The sequence below is a fragment of the Pleurodeles waltl genome, chromosome 1_1, assembly GCF_031143425.1.
Source record: "Pleurodeles waltl isolate 20211129_DDA chromosome 1_1, aPleWal1.hap1.20221129, whole genome shotgun sequence".
Lineage (NCBI taxonomy): Eukaryota > Metazoa > Chordata > Amphibia > Caudata > Salamandridae > Pleurodeles > Pleurodeles waltl.
The window spans coordinates 460,397,566-460,417,795 of NC_090436.1; the positions used below are offsets into that span (position 1 = coordinate 460,397,566).

Genomic DNA, 20,230 nt, shown 5'->3' on the forward strand with positions numbered 1-20,230 from the left:
GAGGGGCAGAAAGTCTACTAGATGGCATGGAATAAAAAAAAAATATATATATATAGTGGGGTGGTAGCTACCAACCAGTATGAGCCCACCCCAACTGACGGGGGTAACAGTCTTTCAGCTCTCCCCCTGCACACTAAAACATCTTATCCCACGGCAAGCAAGAAGACAATTAATTATTTTGGGTTTTGGTTATACATTTGGGCCATGAGAGCTTAGTAATTCTCAAAATCGCCCCACTTGGATTGGTGAGGGCTGCACTTTTTTGACTTTGGGACGCTGCCATGTAGAAAAATCCACAAGACCCTGACACATCTGAAAACTAAACATCTGGTTGATTCCAGGGTGGTGTGCTTCACATGCACCCACACCATTTTCTTACCCAGAATGCCCTGCAAACCTCCTACTTTTCTGGAAATCACACGTTTTTCCCACATTTTTGTGATGGAACCTTTCAGAATCTGCAGGAATCCACAAAATTCCTACCACCCAACATTGTCTCATCTATACCGATAAAAATTCTCCCTTTAGGACCCGCTTTGGTCCCCCCTCAATTTCGACATGTTTTTGGCTCTTTCCTGTCACAGGCCCACCTACACAAGTGAGGTATCATTTTTACCGGGAGACTGAGGGGAGCGTTGGGTGGTAGGAAATTCGTCCCAGTGTGGTGATCCCACACAGAAATGTGGGAAAACAGTTTTTTTTTAGCTGAATTTGAGGTTTGCTGAGGATTCTGGGTAAGACATCATTGGGGGATCCACGCAAGTCACACCTCCCTGGACTCCCTCAGGTGTATAGTTTTCACAAATGTCTGGGTTTGGTAGGTTTCCCTAGATGACTGCTGAGCCCAAGACCAAAAACGCAGGTTCCCCCAACCCCCAAAAACTGGTTGTTTTGTATTTGATAATTTTGATGTGTCCAGATAGTGTTTTGGGGCATTTCCTGTCACGGGCGCTAGGCCTACCCACACAAGTGAGGTTCCATTTTTATCGGGAGACTTGGGGGAATGCTGGGTGGAAGGAAATTTGTGGCTCCTCTCAGATTCCAGAACTTTCTGTCACCGAAATGTGAGGAAAAAGTGTTTTTTGGCCAAATTTTGAGGTTTGCAAAGGATTCTGAGTAACAGAACCTGGTCAGAGCTCCACAAGTCACCCCATCTTGGACTCCCCTAGGTGTCTAGTTTTAAAAAATGTGCAGGTTTGCTAGGTTTCCCTAGGTGCTGGCTGAGCTAGAGGCCAAAAACCACAGCTAGGCACTTTGCAAAAAACAGCTCTGTTTTCTTTGTGGAAATGTGATGTGTTAACGTTGTGTTTTGGGGCATTTCCTGTCGCGGGCGCCATGCTACCCACACAAGTGAGGTACCATTTTTATCGAGAGACTTGGGAAAAAGCTGGGTGGAAGGAAATGTGTGGCTCCTCCCAGATTCCAGAACTTTCTGTCATCGAAATGAGAGGAAAAAGTGTTTTTTTGGCCACATTTTGAGGTTTGCAAAGGATTCTGGGTAACATAACTTAGTCAGAGCCCCACAAGTCACCCCATCTTGGATTCCCCTAGGTGTCCACATTGTGTTTTGGGGCATTTCCTTTCGCGGGCGCTAGGCCTAACCATGCAAGTGAGGTACCATTTTTATTTGGAGACTTGGAGGAACACAGAATAGCAAAACAAGTGTTATTGCCCCTTGTCTTCTCTACTTTGTTTCCTTCCAAATGTGAGACAGTGTGTAAAAAAGACATCTATTTGAGAAATGCCCTGTAATTCACATGGTAGTATGGGCACCCCAGAATTCAGAGATGTGCAAATAACCACTGCTTCTCAACACCTTATCTTGTGCCCATTTTGGAAATACAAAGGTTTTCTTGATACCTATTTTTCACTTTTTATATTTCAGCAAATTAATTGCTGTGTGCCCAGTATAGAATGAAAACCCACTGCAAGGTGCAGCTCATTTATTGGCCCTGGGTACCTAGGGTTCATGATGAACCTACAAGCCCTATATGTCCCCACAACCTGAAGAAACCAGCAAATGTAACGGTATATTGCTTTAAAAAATCTGACATTGCAGGAAAAAGTTACAGAGTAAAACCTGAATAAAAATTGCAGTTTTTTTACCTGAATTTCAATATTCTTTTATTTCAGCTGTTATTTTCTGTAGGAAACACTTGTAGAATCTACACAAACGGATCCATCATTGGTTTCTTACCCATTTCTGTCACTAACTGGAAGGAGGCTGAAAGCACAAAAAATAGTAAAAATGGGGTTTGTCCCAGTACAATGTCAAAATTGTGTTGAAAAATTGGGTTTTCTAATTCAACTCTGCCTGTTCCTGAAAGCTGGGAAGGTGGTGATTTTACCACCACAAACCCTTTGTTGATGCCATTTTCAGGGAAAAACCACAAGCCTTCTTCTGTAGCCCTTTTCCCCCATTTTTTTTTTTTTTTAAACGAAATTTTCGCTGTATTTTGGCTAATTTCTTGGTCTCCTTCAGGGTAACCCACAAAGTCTGGGTACCTCTAGAATCCCTAGGATGTTGGAAAAAAAGGACACCAAATGGGTAACTTATGTGGAGAAAACGTTATGAGGGCCTAAGCGTGAACTGCCCCAAATAGCCAAAAAAAGGCTTGGCACCTGAGGGGGAAAAGTCCTGGCAGCGAAGGGGTTAAACAGAATTTGGCCTCTGCATAGAAAAGTGCCACTTTAACTAGACAGTTAAAGCAGCAGTCTCTATGTGTTTAGCAAGGAGTGTACTTATCTTTAATATTTTGTATTTCTCACTTTAATAAATTAGGCACCTAAAACTGTGGCCTACAAGGCTAATGTAGCGGTGACCCTTCTCATCTACAAAATCGTTTTTCCTGCATGCTAGAGAAAAGCGCTGACGTGTTACTACAGGGTCTCAAGCTGCAACAACCCAATCCACAAAAGCGAACCTGAAGCCATGATTTCCTGTAACATGAGGACGGTGTAAATACACATTGTAGCCCAAGAGTGGCATCTTCATTTACTGCTGGTGCTAACTAAATAAGCCAATTGGATGTGACCAAGTTTACCTCACTTTTTAGGGACAAAGCAAAGCACTCTCAGAATGTTTAATAGTATAAAAATGCCCAGAGGAGCAAAGGGCGGAGGAATTATTCCACAGAAATACAAAATCCTAGGGAGTCCACAAAGAAAGCTAACATTTCCAGAGGTGTCCAACATTCATTCTAATTCCTTTTATCATTTTCCACCTGTCTGGTACACCTCTAAATAGGCTTTTTTCATTAAATTCTATAACTATGTGGGCGTATAGTCCTCTTAAAATATGTCTCTACAGCTTCAGGGTCATTAATTGCAGGTTAAGTGTCAATATCATTATGCACTTGCAGCACAAATAATAAGCAGTAAAGCCATGTGGAAAATGGATTGTGGAAAGTAATTCTCTTGATGAAAAAGCATGATAGAATAAGTAAAGCAATAGGTGATTGAATAAGATAAGCAATAGGTGTTACAGACAATACTTCAATCATATAGTGCTCACTTCTAAATATATTAAATAAGGTATCACTCAGAGTTGTCATTAAAAAGTCACAATGTTCCTGGAATTGCACACAAGTCCAAAGAACGCTGTGCTTAACAGTGTTTACAAACCAGCACACACATTTCTGTAGCAAGGTAATGGGTCCATCTGACTCTGACCACACATGCAATATGTTGAATCACTTAGTTAACATTGATAGAAAGAGCAAAACACTGAAATAGATATAACATGGCAAGAATAGAGAGAGGAACTATATACCCATGAAATGCTTATCAGTCATTCCTTTTTTGCAGCCGCCATACACTTTCATACTCACTTCGTAGTGTTTGGGACACCACACCATCCACCTCGCTGCATCGATTATTCGACCGGTCCCAACTAACCTAGCCCTGAGGAGCGGCTTGGAAACATGATTAGCACAATACAAATCGAATACATACATGAACAAAAAAGTGGATTGTGTAGATAGTTTTAACATTAACCCACCCCCAGTGTAATAAAATAATGCAAAGAGCCAATTTTTATGAAATTAACATATTAATAGAAAATATGCTGAGGGGCGCCTGAGTGAATGAGTGAGTCTCCAAGACATACCATTCAAGATATATGGGGCTACCTTCTCCTCAAGAGTATGATATTGTACGAGTTGCAGCTTTTCTGTAGTCAATGGGAGAAAATCTGAAAAAAAAACGACAGCCTAGTTATCTTCCTATTACTTGCCACACTTATGCCTGATGTGATCTATGGGGCCCTTTGTCAAAGAATAGTGTTTCTTGTGCCTTATTTTTAGAACACGTTCTCTACAGAGCCCTCAGACACATTCTTTTTACACGTACAAAGAGTATTTCAGAGTAAAACAGAGCCTTATTCAGCTGCAGTTTGTTTGACGATCATAATGAACAGCCACACATCCTGTCAGAGGATGGTGCTGCTCCGTGGAAAGGCTGTGCCAACCCACCCTCCATAATATGTCACTGCTGAGTGACAGCCTGATTGTGGCGAGACGGAGAGGCTGGTGTAATGCAGTCTTAAATGCACTCATGCCTATTGTCATCCTCCTATGAATAAATCAGAAAGCTTCTAGAATTTACTTGATAATCTGTTCTCGAGTTTGACAAATAAGGTATAGTTTATGTTTAGGTGGAAGAACTTCAAGTATGAGTCAACTTTTGTTTTTAATGTTAGCTTAATACTTTTGCTTTGTTTTCTTAAACGTAGTGTCTCTTTTCTTATTGGAAATTCGTTTTACGCTACAAAGAACCTTGGGCATATTTATCAAATTATTGCTTTGCTTTTACATAACGCAATGGGGTGCAAAAGCGACGCAACCCTTAAGTTGGATTTATCAAGCCACGCAAGGCCACCTTGAGTGGCCCTAATTGGCTAGATAAATCCAAAGTAACCCAATGCAGGGCAATTCACTGCATTACTCTGCCCCAGAGAGGTGTTTCTATGTGTGAAGCCTGGGTGTTACTCACGCACCACACACGTGACACGCATTGTGCAGCACACCTAGAAAGAGGAAAATCCCCCACTGGATTGTTGTTTGCAGGAAGGTGCCCCTTTCTACACAAAAGCAATCCTGACTACAACACAAGCAACATTGCACCTTGGTGCAAGTGTGCCTACTTTGGGGTTAAGCAGTATATTGTGTGCCACTGCAGGGGAAAAGTAGAAATGTGCCATACAATGTTAAGTACAGGGCATCTCTGCCCTTTCCCTGTCATGCAGTGAAGCAAGGTGACTTGCTGCACAGCGCTGCATGACTTTTTAATAAATCTGCCCCTTGGTATTTGCAATGCAATAGCCACGAGCTGGAATAGCTACTGAATGTATTAGAAATATTGCAGATCCTGACTTTCTTCCTCTAGCCTTGTAAAGGCGAATGGCTTCAAAACAGTAGGAGGAACTATGGGAAATTCTAGGATTGTGAACTCCTAGATTTTCCTTCCTCACCTTTGAGATGCATCTGTACAACTCCTTTTTTAAATGTTAATTTTCCATGTGGCAAAACACCCCGGCAGTCCTAAGTCAATTTTTAGGCCTGGTTTGACAGTGTTGGCTGTGTTCAGACCTATTGTTTTCAATATACAGAGTGGGCGCTGAGTCAGCCCTCTTCAGCTATTCAGGATAGTTTGAGCCACCCTAGTTAGTCAATTGTTGATGATATGTCATCCCATCCAGAATTACCCCAGATGAGTATATTTTTGTCAACCTTTGCTATTGGCTCCTTGGTATATTATTCTGCCTCCAAGAGAGTGTTTTCCCTGCAATGCATGAAGTGCATTGTTTTCTGGAGCAGGGCCATTTGGCAGAGGTTATTTGGTGGATGTCAACAACATTTTGTATTCTCATGTATTTTCATAAAAACAATATGATTTATTAAAACATGAGATCTGTCAGGTGTTATGCTGCTTTTATGTACTTATTTGTACTGTACTTGAGGTAAGCACTTTCTTTTTGTATGTGAGCTGTGCTGGATTATTGGGAAGACTGGTTTTGCATTCATCCCATAGTGTGCTTATGTTTGTGTTTTCCACGTGCCATTAACTTTCTCTTCTAGCAAAATAATGTTGCAGCTATTTTGGAATGGCTGTATTTCTTTGTAGTAATTGGTTCTCAAGTGAAAGATGAAATTATTTACAAGCTCTAACTTAAATTTAAAAGCAACATCCTAGGAATATTTAATGCCTATTTAGAACATCTGGATGATTTTACACTAAAACATGACTAATACTTGATTTATAGCTGATAAGCAGTCATGGGCATGACTTTTCTTCCCCTCTTCACATATCTGTAAATGTAGCAAGGTTTTTGTAAATTGAGGGGCTTATTCACAAGCCCTGTGCATTGCTGATGCATCACTTTTTATGACACACCAGCAGTGCATTGAGCAGGCCCATATCTACAAGGCCAAGCAAAGCCACTTTGCATGGCTTTTCATGGCCTGGTAAATATGGTGCTAGTCAATGCTCCCCAAGTCACGGCGTTGCCTTACGCTGCGTCAATGAGGCATTCCGTGGGCTTTGCAGTGAGCTTTCCCAAGCAACACCCATGGGTTTTGACACATTCCCAGATTTACAAGAATCTGTAAACCTGGAAATGCATCAAAATCTTAGGCCTCCCCAGGAGAGGCGCAACAAGGAGAAATATCTTTATTTCTCCTCGTTTTTTTCATCTTTCTGCATGTGTTGCATTCTGCACCACGAATAGAAAGAGGACAAATCCTCCATGGATTGTTTTTGTGCACAAAGGGGGGGGCCTACGTGTGAGCTGCATTTGTCAGTGGCAGGGCAGACAGCCTTTAGAAATCAGAAAGTGGGTAGGAATAGCCCTTAGCCTGCCTGAGTACAACCTCCTTGGACATGTTGCTTGGGAGAAGAACACCTCGCCCCACATCCATGGTCCTTTTGCACACACGAATGAAAGAAATACACAAACACAACATGAGAGGTATTCACAGTCATGTGACCCTGGACAGTAGCAGGAAGGTGCATTTGGTTTAAGCAGAAAAATTGCAACTTTCTGAAAGTGGCATTTTCAGAATAAAAACTTTAAATCTGGCCTTACCTATAAAAATATTTTTAAATTCCAATATAATTGAGTTGAAGAAGAATTTCTATTTATCTTCCCAAAATGAAATTATTACTTATTAAGTCTAATAAGGTGACCCAGGTGACCTATGGGAAAATAAATACCATACACCCTAGTGTATGAGCCTTTAGGGCCTACCTTGAAGGTGACCAATACGTAATGAAAAGGAAGGTTTAGGCCTGGCAAAAGATTTACTTTGCTAGGACAAAATGGCAGTTTAAAACTGCCCTATAGACTGCAGTATCAAGTCTGAGATTTCTTTTACCATGCTACTTTAGTGGATGGAACAAAGAGTGCTGCAGCCCACCTGCAACATTTAATTTAAAGACTTTGGGCACATTTAGGGCCTGATTTATACTTCTTTTGCGCCGCATTTGTGTCATTTTTTGACGTAAAAACAGCACAAATTTACAAAATCTAATTGAATTTTGTAAGTTTGCGCTGCATTTGCGTCAAAAAATGATGCAAATGCGGCGCTAAAAAAGTATAAATCAGGCTCTTAGTACCAAACATAGGGGGACCTATAAGTGAATTAAATGTACCAATGAGATTTGAGCTAATTTTACCATGTTTAGAAGGGACAGCACAAGCACTTTACCAGTGATTAGCAGAGAAAAGTGCACAGTCTTAAAAGGCAGCAAAAACAAGGTTAAGCAAAGGAAGGCAAAAATCCTGGGTGATCTTGCAGAGAGGGCATGGTCCAACATAGTTGTATAAGTATTTTCACTTTTTATGACCCCTTTCTACAGGACTTAGTCCAACTTTAGTTCCATTACCACATTGTCTTCTCTGCATACACCTGATATGTTTCCCACTAGTCAGTTCTGTGGTTGAGCCCTTCTCTGTTTCTATGTCTCATTTAAACAGACTCTCAGTCCTCATCTCACCCTTCTATGAGAGCATCCTGAGTCTAGACTCCTTTTTTGTCACTCAGCCGATTGGAGTGCTATTGGGGCAGCTATGTTGGTTTTTCTCAAGGCCCTTAGCAACGTAGGTAACAAAGGTAGACTCACCAAGGTCATTAATCTATCTCTCCTCCTGCATTATTCCTTATCACAGAGCTCTTCTTTTGTGCCTCTTCAGAAAAAAACAGCACTCTTCCATCTACCTTCACCTTTTGTCCTCCTTTCCTCTCTCTCACACAGTTCAGCAAAGTTAACTTCATTTTCTTCTTTCTGCCCTGTGTCATGTATCTCTTTCTCTTAAACAGTAATGAAAATTGTGTCTTTTGCTCTTCTTCAATACTGCAGAGCATACAAACACCAGGTTCACACTGAAGTCAGTGGCAGTCGCGGCTCGCGCGAAGCAAAAGGAGCGGGCGGCGCACGGGGGGAAATTAAATTAAAAACAATAAACGTTTAAAAAAAACACTTACCTTACTGCTGCGCGCCGCTCGGCTCCTCTGTCTCCTTGCTGCAGGCAGGCACAAGCTTCCAGCCTGCCCTGCACCAATCCTGAATCTACTTAGAGCAGCGTTAGGCTTGGCGGGGAGCACCCAGCCAGGGCTCTCACAGGTAGACTGGGAGCCTGTGCAGGCTCTCTCCTGGAGAGAGCCTACTGCGCATGTGTGTTTGGTCGGCCCGGGACGGCCAGCCAAACACACATGTGCTCTGAGGGGGAGTGCTGTGCACTCCCCCTCATTACTTGTCACCCCCGTAGTCCCGCCCCTTTTCCCAAAAAATGATAATAAATGCAGTATATTATCATTGTTTGGGAAAAGGTTTGCAGCTGCTGGCGCGGATGACACTCCTCTGTCCTAATGGAGGAGCTGCCCTTGGTCAGTGGTCTGTTTATTTTCCCGCATTTTTCCCTCTGACATAATCACTGTCATGCCCCCACTCTGACTTAAAATGCAGCATTTCTTCATGTCTCTAATCTTTCTCCTGCTTCCATCTCTTACGTGGGCCTGCACTGGCAATCTGCTTCTTTTCTACTGGTCTGCTTCCTCAAATGTATCTCTCTCTTTCTAGCAATCAAAGAACATCTGCCCCCCTCTTTTCTGGTACCTTGTGCTTTCTCACATAGTCACATGGGGTTGTCTCCTCCTCTTTCCCCTAACTCTCCTGTCAGCTCACTTAAACCTTTGTCTTTCTTCAGGTGGTCCCACCTTCCTATTCCGTACCCTAGCTGCTTCATAACAAGCAGTAAGTCTCATTTCTCATGGCCTCTCGTTGCTTATGCATATCTTTCTCTCACATAGTTATATGCATCTGCAACCATTGTTTCACCAAAAATGCCTCTCTTACGTCTTCCTTGATCTCACCCTCAGCCTGTAGCTCGCGCTCACTCCCTTTCTCACTTTCATGCATGCAGTCACTCTGAATGCTCCAGTCCCTCTTTCCCCACATTTTACGATAATATTCAAAAACATGTCGCCCTTTCTTTCCTCAGCCTAGCCCTCTTCCCCACATATTTCTCTCTAACAGTCTTGCCGGTCTCTTTCTCTTCCCTCAGTGCGCACCCTTTACCCACAGTATTGTAAGACTGCCCACCTCTCTCACCCTAGACTGTAAACCTCCACTTATGAAGTCTCTGTCACTTCCTCAGAATTTCACCAACTTCCCACACTTCTTTGTCACACACACACTGCCCTTCATTGCGTGTTTCCTCAATATGTCTCACTTTACCAATATTTCTCTCTCGCATTTGCTATCTGCTTGTCTTTCTCCATTGTCTCTATCAACTAACATGTCTCCTATCATTGTATGCATCATTGTATGCATGTAAACCACGCCTTCGCATGTGATATCGCAGGGAATTCCATAGCAATATTCACGAGGAATGGTATGAGTTAGGGGGCATACGTCATTTCTGCTGTCCGTTCTGTTACAAACAAGCAGTGCCAAAACTAATACATCTGGATTAAATCTACTAACATATGCAAAAAATAGTTGCATGGGTTAGTAATCAAACCCAAGCCTGGGAGCTTTGCAAATGCTTGCTTTCGAGTTTTCACTTTAAATGAGAGAATGGAAGATTCTACACATCCAGGTCCCAGTTCCAATTACTTGCCTGTTATCTGTAGGACAAACGGCTCATCATCAGGCATCTTCCTGTGACCCAGGAGTATCCATTTATTACCTTCCCGAAGCAATCAGCGAGAGCAATAATTCTAACGTGTTTGTTTTGCCTCTTCCCCCCCCCACACGTTTCTGCCATGTAATCATCAAGAGGTCAGTGGTGCAACAAATGGTCCTGCAGCTCCACCGGTAGGGGAGGAGGGGCGAGCTCCAGGGGGGCCCTTAGCACAGCACCTGACCTGAGGGAGTCCGGAGAGGGCCCTCCTCCATGTTGTTTGCAGGCCCCCCCTTCCATTTCGTTACACCACTGCAAGAGGTGATAAAATGATAGCCATAATGAATGTGGCTACGCATATTAGCCGGATATCATTGAGGGCCTAAAAAATAGAATCCTGTATTCATAACTTATAGCATAATGATGAAAATGCCACATTATGTGGCAAAGGTTCCATTGCATATACACCACATAACTTTTCTTCCCATTTAGGGGCATATTTATGGAAAAGTGGCACATCATTCATGATGCTCCACTTTTCTAGCGCCCCATTGCGTACCCCTAACGACACCATGTGTGCCCCGTATTAACAGTAAGGCACACCATGGCTATCGCGTCCTTCTTAGGGTCATAATTTATGGCGGTATTGTGATGCTTTGCTGGGTTAGCGGCATCAAATATGGCGCTAATGCAGCAAAGTACAGGGAGGCCTATTGTTTTCAACGGGAGAGTCATCTTAATGCCTTCCTTAGGCAGGCGTTAATAATGACACCAAAAATGGCGCAGTGAAATCTAGTAAATTTCACTGCACCTTTTTTCTGGGCCTCCTTGTGTGGGAATGCCCCCCTTGCATGCATTATGCCTGGTGCAGGCATAATGTGTCGCAAGGGTTTACAAAGTGGCGCAATGCTTGCATTGTGCCACATTGTAAATATGGTGCATTGGAAATGCCACTTTAACACCACATTTGCTCAAAAAAATTACTCAAATGTGGTGCAAGGTGGTGCTAGGGGCATCATAAACATAACCCTAAGTTTGAGGATATGTGCTAACACCTTGGCCCGACCCACTGTGAAAAGTGTTTCAATGTGAAAAGGCCAAAGTACTCTGCACTAATCTCTTCAGGGAGAAGGCATTGGCATTCAGGGAGTCGACAGAGAAATTAATGTCTAATAAAAATGCAGACAATTGGCCATGTCCTGGCCCTGCATACTGATTGGCTTCAGCTCTTCGACAGAAGTATTTACGGAGTGTTCCTGGTTACAATCTGAATCTATCTTTGCAGATGCAAAGCCAAAATCCTTCTATATTGCTATGTGATCAATACTCAACAGTGCACATAAACATGCAGTAATCGGAGCATCAGTGAAACACTAATGTTCATATAAAGAACTCCCTTTTGCACCTTCATTGATGTACATCCCAAGATAAACACCCTCTCATATATTTTGAGAAGGGGGCATATTTGTTACAGTGTCTAGTTGTACAAGAACACAATTCACATAGGACAAGATGTAAGAGCCTGTCAAGTTGGTGGGATATTCATAAAGGTAAATGTAGATGTGAGTAAATCTAAATGTGAACGTTTACTCTTAGATTTGTCATTTTTCTCCGTTTGGCTTTTCCACATTTACAGTTGTAAAGTTACTCCAAAGCTTAGACGTATATGCCCCTACTTCCTGAATTCCCAGTGGGGCGGGGGGTAGGCCCTAATTTTCCTATATGGGAAAGTTTATTAAACTTAAAAATAAATCTGTGAAAATATTTAATGCTAATTGTTAATATAACTACATTTAAAACATATATTTTAAATATAGAACAACATTTCAAAATGCTTCAGTATTAACTTAATTTACAATTGAAAAATGACTTATTTCTGGTGTAGTAAATTAAAATAATGTTTCTAAATAGTTGAACATAAAAATCCCAACTAAAGGCTAACATTCATATCAACAAAATTAAATACATGCATAGAATTAATTTAAATAATGTAATTATTTAAAAAATAATTTTGCATTAATGTTTAAATTTTAGAAGAAAGAATATTAATATAAGTTATGATGTACTGATATTTAAGTTTTATTTATATATATATTTTAACAATAAAGGAAATGTGTTCATGTTTTTAAAACAAGTTCAAATAATTTATTTTAATTAAGCATTAATTCCTATGGGCTTTTTTTAAGTTCATGCCTCCATTATTTTATATGGGAGGGTGTTTCGCTACCAGTAGTTGGCCCTACGTGGTGCTGGCTTGACATCAATTCTGAGCTGGAGTATATTTATGACTGTTTTAGATATTTTTTTTTGCTAAAGTAACTATGGAAGTGCAGATTGTGAATAGAAATGGGCTTGTTCTTTTGTGGGCGGGTGCATGTCCTACCCTAAACCCCTTCCTACGTTTAATAAATCCACTTCTTGCTCTCCTTAAAGCCCTCCATTTATTCTACATTTACCAGCTACTTCCCCCTTTCCCTCTAGCATTTATTTCTAAAACATATGCCTATGTGAGCAGTGATCTTTGCGTCTAAAATTTCCACACATAAAATATAGGCGAGGCAGAGCCATAAAACTCAGCATATAGGTTAGTGATCAGTATTTTGTAGGATTCTTGTAGTACTATTTTAGCACTACTAAAGAGACTACAAAATGCAGTCTATCAATAAGCCCTTTTGTGTTTTCCTCATATCAAATCAAAATTTGGCTGACATGAGATGCATAGAATTGCATTACATTAAATATCATTTTTCACTTTAGTATTCTTAGGCCAGAGCAAATCAAATCAAATCAAATCAAAAACATTTATAAAGCGCGCTACTCACCCGTGAGGGTCTCAAGGTGCTAGGGGGAGGGGATTACTGCTGCTCGAAGAGCCAGGTCTTGAGTTGCCTCCGGAAAGCGAGGTGGTCCTGGGTGTTCCTGAGGTTGGTGGGGAGGGAAATCCATGTCTTGGCCGCCAGGTAGGAGAAGGATTTCCCACCTGCCGTGGTGCGGCGGATGCGAGGGACGGCGGCGAGTGCGAGGTTGGCGGAGTGAAGTTGACGGGTGGGCGTGTAGAAACTGAGGCGACGGTTGAGGTATTCGGGTCCCTTGTTGTGGAGGGCTTTGTGTGCGTGCGTGAGGAGCCGGAAGGTGATCCTTTTGTTGATGGGAAGCCAGTGCAGGTGTCTCAGGTGGGCGGAGATGTGGATGTTGCGGGGTATGTCGAGGACGAGGCGGGCGGAGGCGTTTGTATTCGCTGCAGACGTTTCTGGAGTTTAGCGGTGGTTCCAGCGTATAGGGTGTTTCCGTAGTCCAGGCGGCTCGTGACGAGGGCGTGGGTCACAGTCTTTCTGGTGTTGACGGGGATCCAACGGAAGATCTTTCGGAGCATTCGGAGGGTGAGGAAGCAGGAAGATGATATGGCGTTGACTTGTTTAGTCATGGTGAGAAGTGGATCCAGGATGAAACCGAGGTTGCGTGCGTTGTCTGAGGGGGTTGGTGCGGTGCCAAGGGCCGTGGGCCACCAAGAGTCAGTTTCATACGGCTGAGTTTCATCCATTCTGCGACGTCTTTCGTTCCATCTTGCAGGTTGGTCTTGGTGCTGGTGGGGTCCTTGGTGAGGGAGAGTATCAGCTGAGTGTCGTCGGCGTAGGAGGTGATGTTGATGTTGTGTTTGCGTACGATGTCGGCGAGGGGGCTCATGTAGACATTGAAGAGAGTCGGGCTGAGCGAGGAGCCTTGTGGGACGCCGCAGATGATCTCTGTGGGGTCTGAGCGGAACAGTGGGAGGTAGACTCTTTGTGAGCGGTTGGAGAGGAAAGAGGTGATCCAGTCCAGGGCCTGTCCTTGGATACCGGTGGAGCGGAGGCGGATATTAGGGTTTGGTGGCAGATGGTGTCAAAGGCAGCCGAGAGGTCGAGGAGGATGAGGGCGACTGTTTCTTCGTTGTCCATCAGAGTTCTGATGTCGTCTGTGACTGAGATGAGGGCGGTTTCTGTGCTGTGATTGGCTCGGAATCCGGACTGAGAGGGGTTGAGTAGGTTGTTGTCTTCAAGGAAGTTGGTAAGTTGCTTGTTGACGGTCTTCTCTATGACTTTGGCAGGGAAGGAGAGGAGCGAGATGGGGCGGAAGTTCTTCAGGTCGCTGGGGTCCGCCGTAGGTTTCTTCAGTAGGGCGTTGATTTCTGCGTGTTTCCAGCTCGGGGGGAAGGTGGCAGAAGCAAACGAACTGTTGATGATGGTCTGGAGATGAGGGGCGATGATGTCGTCGGCTTTGTTGAAGATGAAGTGTGGGCAGGGGTACGAGGGGGCACCGGAGTGGATGGAGTTCATGGTAGCTTTGGTCTCTTCCGTGCTGATGTGAGTCCAGGCGGTGGAGTTGTAGGTTCAGTGGTGGTTGGCTGGGTCTGGTGTCCGAAGCTGTCGTGTAGGTCAGTGATCTTACGATGGAAGAAGGTGGCGAGGGAGTTGCAGAGGTCTTGTGAGGGCGTGATGGCGTTGGCGTTGGCGTTAGGATTGGAGAGCTCTTTGACAATGTTGAAGAGTTCTTTGCTGTTGTGAGTGTTCTTGTCCAGTCTGTCTGTGAAGGAAGTTCTTTTGGTGGCACGGATCAGTTGGTGGTGTTCGCGGGTGGTGTTTTTGAGGGCAGACATGTTTTCTGCAGTGTGGTCCTTGCGCCAGGCTTTCTCGAGGGTGCGGAAGGTTTTTTTAGACTCCTTGAGGGTGTCTGTGAACCAAAGAGGTTTCCTGGTGTTGGTCGGTCTTGGGAGGCGTCTGAGGGGTGCGAGGTTGTCCGCGCAGTTGGTGATCCAATGCGTGAGGCTGAGGGCTGCGTCGTTGGGGTCGGTGGAGAAGGTGGGTTGGTTGTCGCTGAGAGTGGAGAGAAGCTGTTCCGTGGGGATTTTGTTCCAATGTCTGCGTGGGATGGGTTGTGTGCGGAGGTGGAGAGTCTCGCGTTGGAAGGTGAAGTGGACACATCTGTGGTCGGTCCAGTGTATTACGGAGGAGTGGCTGAAGGATACGTGGTTGCTGGCGGAGAAGATGGGGTCGAGCGTGTGTCCGGCGATGTGGGTGGGGGTGTTCACCAGTTGCTTGAGACCGAGGTTGGCAAGGTTGTCGAGCAGGGCGGTGGTGTTGGGGTCGTTGTTCTGTTCCAGGTGGAAGTTGAGGTCACAGAGGAGGAGGTAGTCCGGCGAGGCAAGGGCGTGCGGGGAGATGAAGTCGGTGATAGATTCGCTGAAGAGGGCGCGTGTTCCAGGGGGTCTGTAGATGAGAGTTCCTCTGAGGGTGTTCCTGGGGTAGTGTGGATCTGGAAGTGAAAGTGTTCGGCGGCAAGGGGGGTGTCTTCGGTGGAGGTGGTGACGTTGATGGAGTCCTTGAAGACGATGGCGATTCCTCCACCGACTTGGTTGGTGCGGTCTCTCCTGGAGATCTTGTAGCCGTCGGGGATGGCTATGGCGATGTTGGGGGCCGAAGAGGCGTTCATCCAGGTCTCAGTGATGAAGGCGACGTCCGGTGCGGTGGAGTCCAGGAGGTCCCATAGTTCAATGGCGTGCTTGTGGATGGAGCGTGCGTTGATCAGAATGCATTTGAGGTGGTTGTTGGCGCGTGGGCTGGTGGGCAGGGTGGTTTAGCGGTGGAAGGTGAGTTTGCAGGTGAGGCATGCGAAGGGTGCATGGGTGCGTTTAGGGTTGGCTTGGAAGCAGGTTCTGGAGCGCCCCGGGTTGAGGGCGTGGAGGGTGTTGGGGTTGTAGCGGTGCTGTGGGGTTTGGGAGTGCTGGGGGCCAGGGGTCGTGGCGCTGGGCACGGTCCAGGCACGGACGGGTGCAGACGGGCTTGCCTTTGGCGCGCCAGCGGCGTGCTAGTGGCGCAGCGGCTGCCATAAGAGGGAGGAGGGGGGAGGAGGGGTCAGCTGGGGGCAGGGGGGCAGGAGGGGGGCGCCGAATGGGATCAGGGGGCGGGGCCGAGCAGGAGGTGGCGGCGGGAAAGCAGAGGGTGGGGGGGTCAGGTAGAGTGGAGGGGAGAAAAGATAGGGGAGGGGGGATTACAGAGGAGGAGGGGAGTCAGGAAGAACGGAAGAGGAGGAGAGAGAAGAGTCAAGAGAGAGGAGAGAAGAGTCAAGGGAGAAGAGAGAAGAATCAAGGGAGAAGAGAGAAGAGTCCAGAAGAGGAGGAGAGAGGAGTCAAGAGAGAAGAGAGAAGAGTCAAGAAGAAGAGTCCAGAGGAAGAGGAGAGAAGAGAAGAGTCAAGAGAGAAGAGTCAAGAAGAAGAGTCAGGCAGAAGAGGAGAGACCAGAGAAGCAGAGGAGGGAAGCGTCCAAAAGATGAGGAGAGGCCACAGAGGAAGAAAAAGGAACACGCAGAGGAAAGTACAGAAGAGGAGAAGAACACGCAGGTCGGGGTGCAGAGGAGAAAAGAAGAACACAGATGAAGAGCAAAGCAGGAAGAGAACGCGGTGAGGAAGAGGAGAAAAGAAGAAGAACACAGATGAAGAAAGAAGAAAGAACACGCAGGTCGGGGTGCAGAGGAGAAAAGAAGAACACAGATGAAGGGCAAAGCAGGAAGAGAACGCGGTGAGGAAGAGGAGAAAAGAAGAAGAACACAGATGAAGAAAGAAGAAAGAACACGCAGGTCGGGGTGCAGAGGAGAAAAGAAGAACACAGATGAAGAGCAAAGCAGGAAGAGAACGCGGTGAGGAAGAGGAGAAAAGAAGAAGAACACAGATGAAGAAAGAAGAAAGAACACGCAGGTCGGGGTGCAGAGTGGGGTGCAGATGTTAATACATCAACAACCATTAAAGACAGCAGACAAAAAAGAAGGGGAAGCTAATAAGAACAAAAACTGCTAAATTAAATTCCAAAAGCTCCCACAATGACTACACAAACGCAGCAGTTCTACATCTCACCTGAAGAAACAACTCTCTCTGCCCGGAACTAAGATATATGCCTTTCACTTTCACATACATATCTCGACAATCAAACATTTTCTTTGTTGCTAGCAGGTCAAGGAAACAAAAATGCCCAGTAGACTTTCTACCACTTTTCCTACTTCAAATTTTGGTAGTAAGGGTGGGTGCTGCTCCCGCAATGTGCAGCAGATGGTCAGTTTGCAACATGATGGAAGTCATCCTTCGGTCCCTGAAATAGGACCTTGGGAGCCCTAGAAAAAAGGGCTTCACCATGATGGGAAACTTCAAAGCACTTGTTTGTTTAAAGATCTCCTTAAGACATAACATAACGTGCATTTGTAAAGAAAACATTCACCAAAAAGGATTCTTTGTGCTAAGTGATAAACTATGTATTGTTCCCCAACTCAAAATGTACCTATTTTCTTGATTTAGGAAGGATGGACGGCTGAGCGGAGCCAATGGTGTTTAAAAATGTCAAGTACAAAATCTTGTGGTAGAAGTACTAGTTCACTGAGCAACCAGACCCACCCTTAAGATTACACCTGAAGTTTGCCCATGCCAATCTAAGCTCCTTTTTCCAAGGAATTGCCCGCAAAAACCTAAAGTCTCCTCCATTGGATCACGTTTTAACAATATAGACTTCATAGTTAATGTAACAATTATCTTATGCGTTTCCACAGTGTCAAGCAGATGGTGAAGACAAAATGTGGCACCAAACACTTAGATTATTGGATTGATGATATTATTGTTTTGCACAATATGGAATTGTGATCTGCAGCCTGACAGCCAGATTGGGCTGGCAATGGGATTTATATACATACGTAGGGCTGTTTCAGCTTGACTGTAACTATCTAAAAACAATACTAGTCAGCAGGAACTCCTATCATGTTTACTCAAAAGAAAGGTTTTCCTTGTTTGAATGTATTCATATCATCCGGAATATTTTTAAACTTTAATTTCTCTAAGATCTGAACTATAGCTCTCATGTGGGCACCACTCACCAGTCTACGTTTTGAGGTGACCTGGCTTGACAGAAGTATTAAAAAGTCTTGTAGTAGGCCTAAAGGGTCCAATTAGAGAAAAAAACATTCAAAAAATGGGCAGTAGAAATCGGCCATATCCTATCATTTCTCAGTGAGAATTGATATTTTATGTCATGTCCCTCATGCCAGCAAACCCTCACAATAAATCCTTCCATCACACATTGTCCTGACACATCCCACATTTTCACACCATACTGAGTGAAGTTACGCAAAATTATCCTCCCCGCAACGTGACGAGAGGCCTGTGAGTCTGCCATATTTCACAGATATTCATTGGCCTTGGGCTAAATAGGACCCCCTTTGAAAGGTTGTGGACCCCTATGCACTGCAGGAGCTGCAGGGGCCTGTGTTACACCCCTGAACATGCTCCTGTCCTGTCTTGAAAATCAAGCCCACTATTGCTTCTCTCTCTCCTTGAGTACTGCTCTATCTCTTACATTTACACTTACCCTAGTCCTTACTTGCATTTGACTTCTATTTACTTAATTCTTGCTTGCATGAAGGTGGGCTGAAGCTGAAGTTCTCTGGGGCTCTCTAGGGCTACGTTCACATGTGGCCTCATTACAAGATGCCGTGTTGGGCAAATACAAATGTCCCAGTGGTTACTGACCTGATAAACCTGGGTACACCATACCCAGGCTACCAGGAGCATTTCTGCGCCCGGTAAAAACATGGATAACTCCAGGCAAAGGCTTTATTTAGACATTCAGCCAGGCCCCCTCACACCCACTCCTGCACCAGGGTGGGGGTCAGATAATGCTCCACAGGATGGTCCTGCACCATCCCTCCCACTACTATTTACCATCTGCATGGCAGTCTTAAACGGCCTCTTATTGGGTCAGGAATTTGCAATCATCAGGCAGCAAAAGAACACGAGAGCTCATTTACAAAGAAATTACACAGCGTGGCACTGCAAGCCATCTTGCTGCGCTGCACTGCATCATTTTGAAAGTGCAGGGATGCGTCATATTTAGAGGAATATGACGCATCCTTGTGCTTTCCTCTGTGCTGGCTCACAACCTGCTGCCTAGCGCTAATGCAGGCAGTGCTGCTGAATGCAGCACACATAGAAAGAGGAAAATACAGGGAAGAATAATGTTTTTTCTCCCGGTTGCGCCACTTTAACGTCACCCATAAGGTGAAGAAATCTGACACATTCCAAACTTGTAAATCTGGGAATGTGTCAGATTCCATGGGTGTTGCTTGGGAACACCCACAGCAACACCCATGGAATGACCCTTTCACACAGAGTAATGCGTGAAAGGGGGCCATATTAAGAAGGCCATGAAAAGCCATGCAAGGTGGCTTTGCGTGGCCTTGAAAATATATGCGCGCACACTGCGCCACCAAAGCGTCAAGAAAATGAGGTTCAGGTGGCGCACTATGCCGCTAGGGACTTATAAATGAGGTCCTCTGTGTCCCCACGTCTGTATCTTATTCCCCATTCCCGGGTCAATAATCAGTATTATAAAGCAGAGGGGTCGTTTCACTTCTGGTGCCAAAGACATCTGCATCTGCCCTGGCTGGTAGATTGCACAAATTGCTGTTCAGTCCCTCACAAGGGCTGAGTCAGCAATACAGAAGCAGCTTTTCAGAAGGATACACAAACATTGATGAAATACTTCATGCACAAACACTCCAGTCAGCATCCACGAAGCAGCAGTGACCAGGGAACTGCTGTAACAATCAGCCTTTCAGAGCAAAGGATTAAATAAGGAGAACACACTGGCGCATTTTACAGATATAAAGCTGAACGCTGCCCCACAAAACGCTCAGAATACAGAGTGCCCCAGTCAGAGCCTGTCCTGTGCCCGGCACAGTCTTGCCTTTCATAAATTCAAATAAAAGCTGTTTTTAGCAGTTACATTTCCAAAACTTGGACTGCGTCCTCTTACCCTCGATTTCCACAGACAGCCTCAGACTTTACAACATATCTACCAATTAATGCAGCTTGTACGCCGGCGCAGTTAAGAAAATCCTTCAGAGAGAGTATTGCCCTACCTGCCTCAAGTTGCTGTCTGCTATATGAGCCTGTCGATGAATAAAAAAAAAGGCAGAAAGAAATTTGTAATTTGGTCTTAGTTATCCCAGAAAAATAACTTATTCAGAAGAAATTAAACAGCCCGGTATATTGCCAAAATAGTGAATGAAGATGAAAAAAATCTGGTTATGATGGAT

The 20,230-nt window shown here is 44.7% G+C and overlaps 1 protein-coding gene across 2 annotated transcripts in view; it reads right to left on the reverse strand.

The window, feature by feature from the left end:
- The window catches only part of HAPLN1 (hyaluronan and proteoglycan link protein 1), a 329,203-nt gene that overhangs the window by 262,636 nt on the left and 46,337 nt on the right, over positions 1–20,230 (reverse strand). Inside the window, exon 2 of one of the 2 annotated variants that reach the window (XM_069224798.1) lies at positions 2,107–2,224. The exons of the other annotated variant lie outside the window; for it this stretch is intronic. The gene's annotated coding sequence lies outside the window, so the exon portion shown is untranslated. The remainder of the gene's footprint in view (positions 1–2,106; positions 2,225–20,230) is intronic. 2 annotated transcript variants of the gene reach the window in all.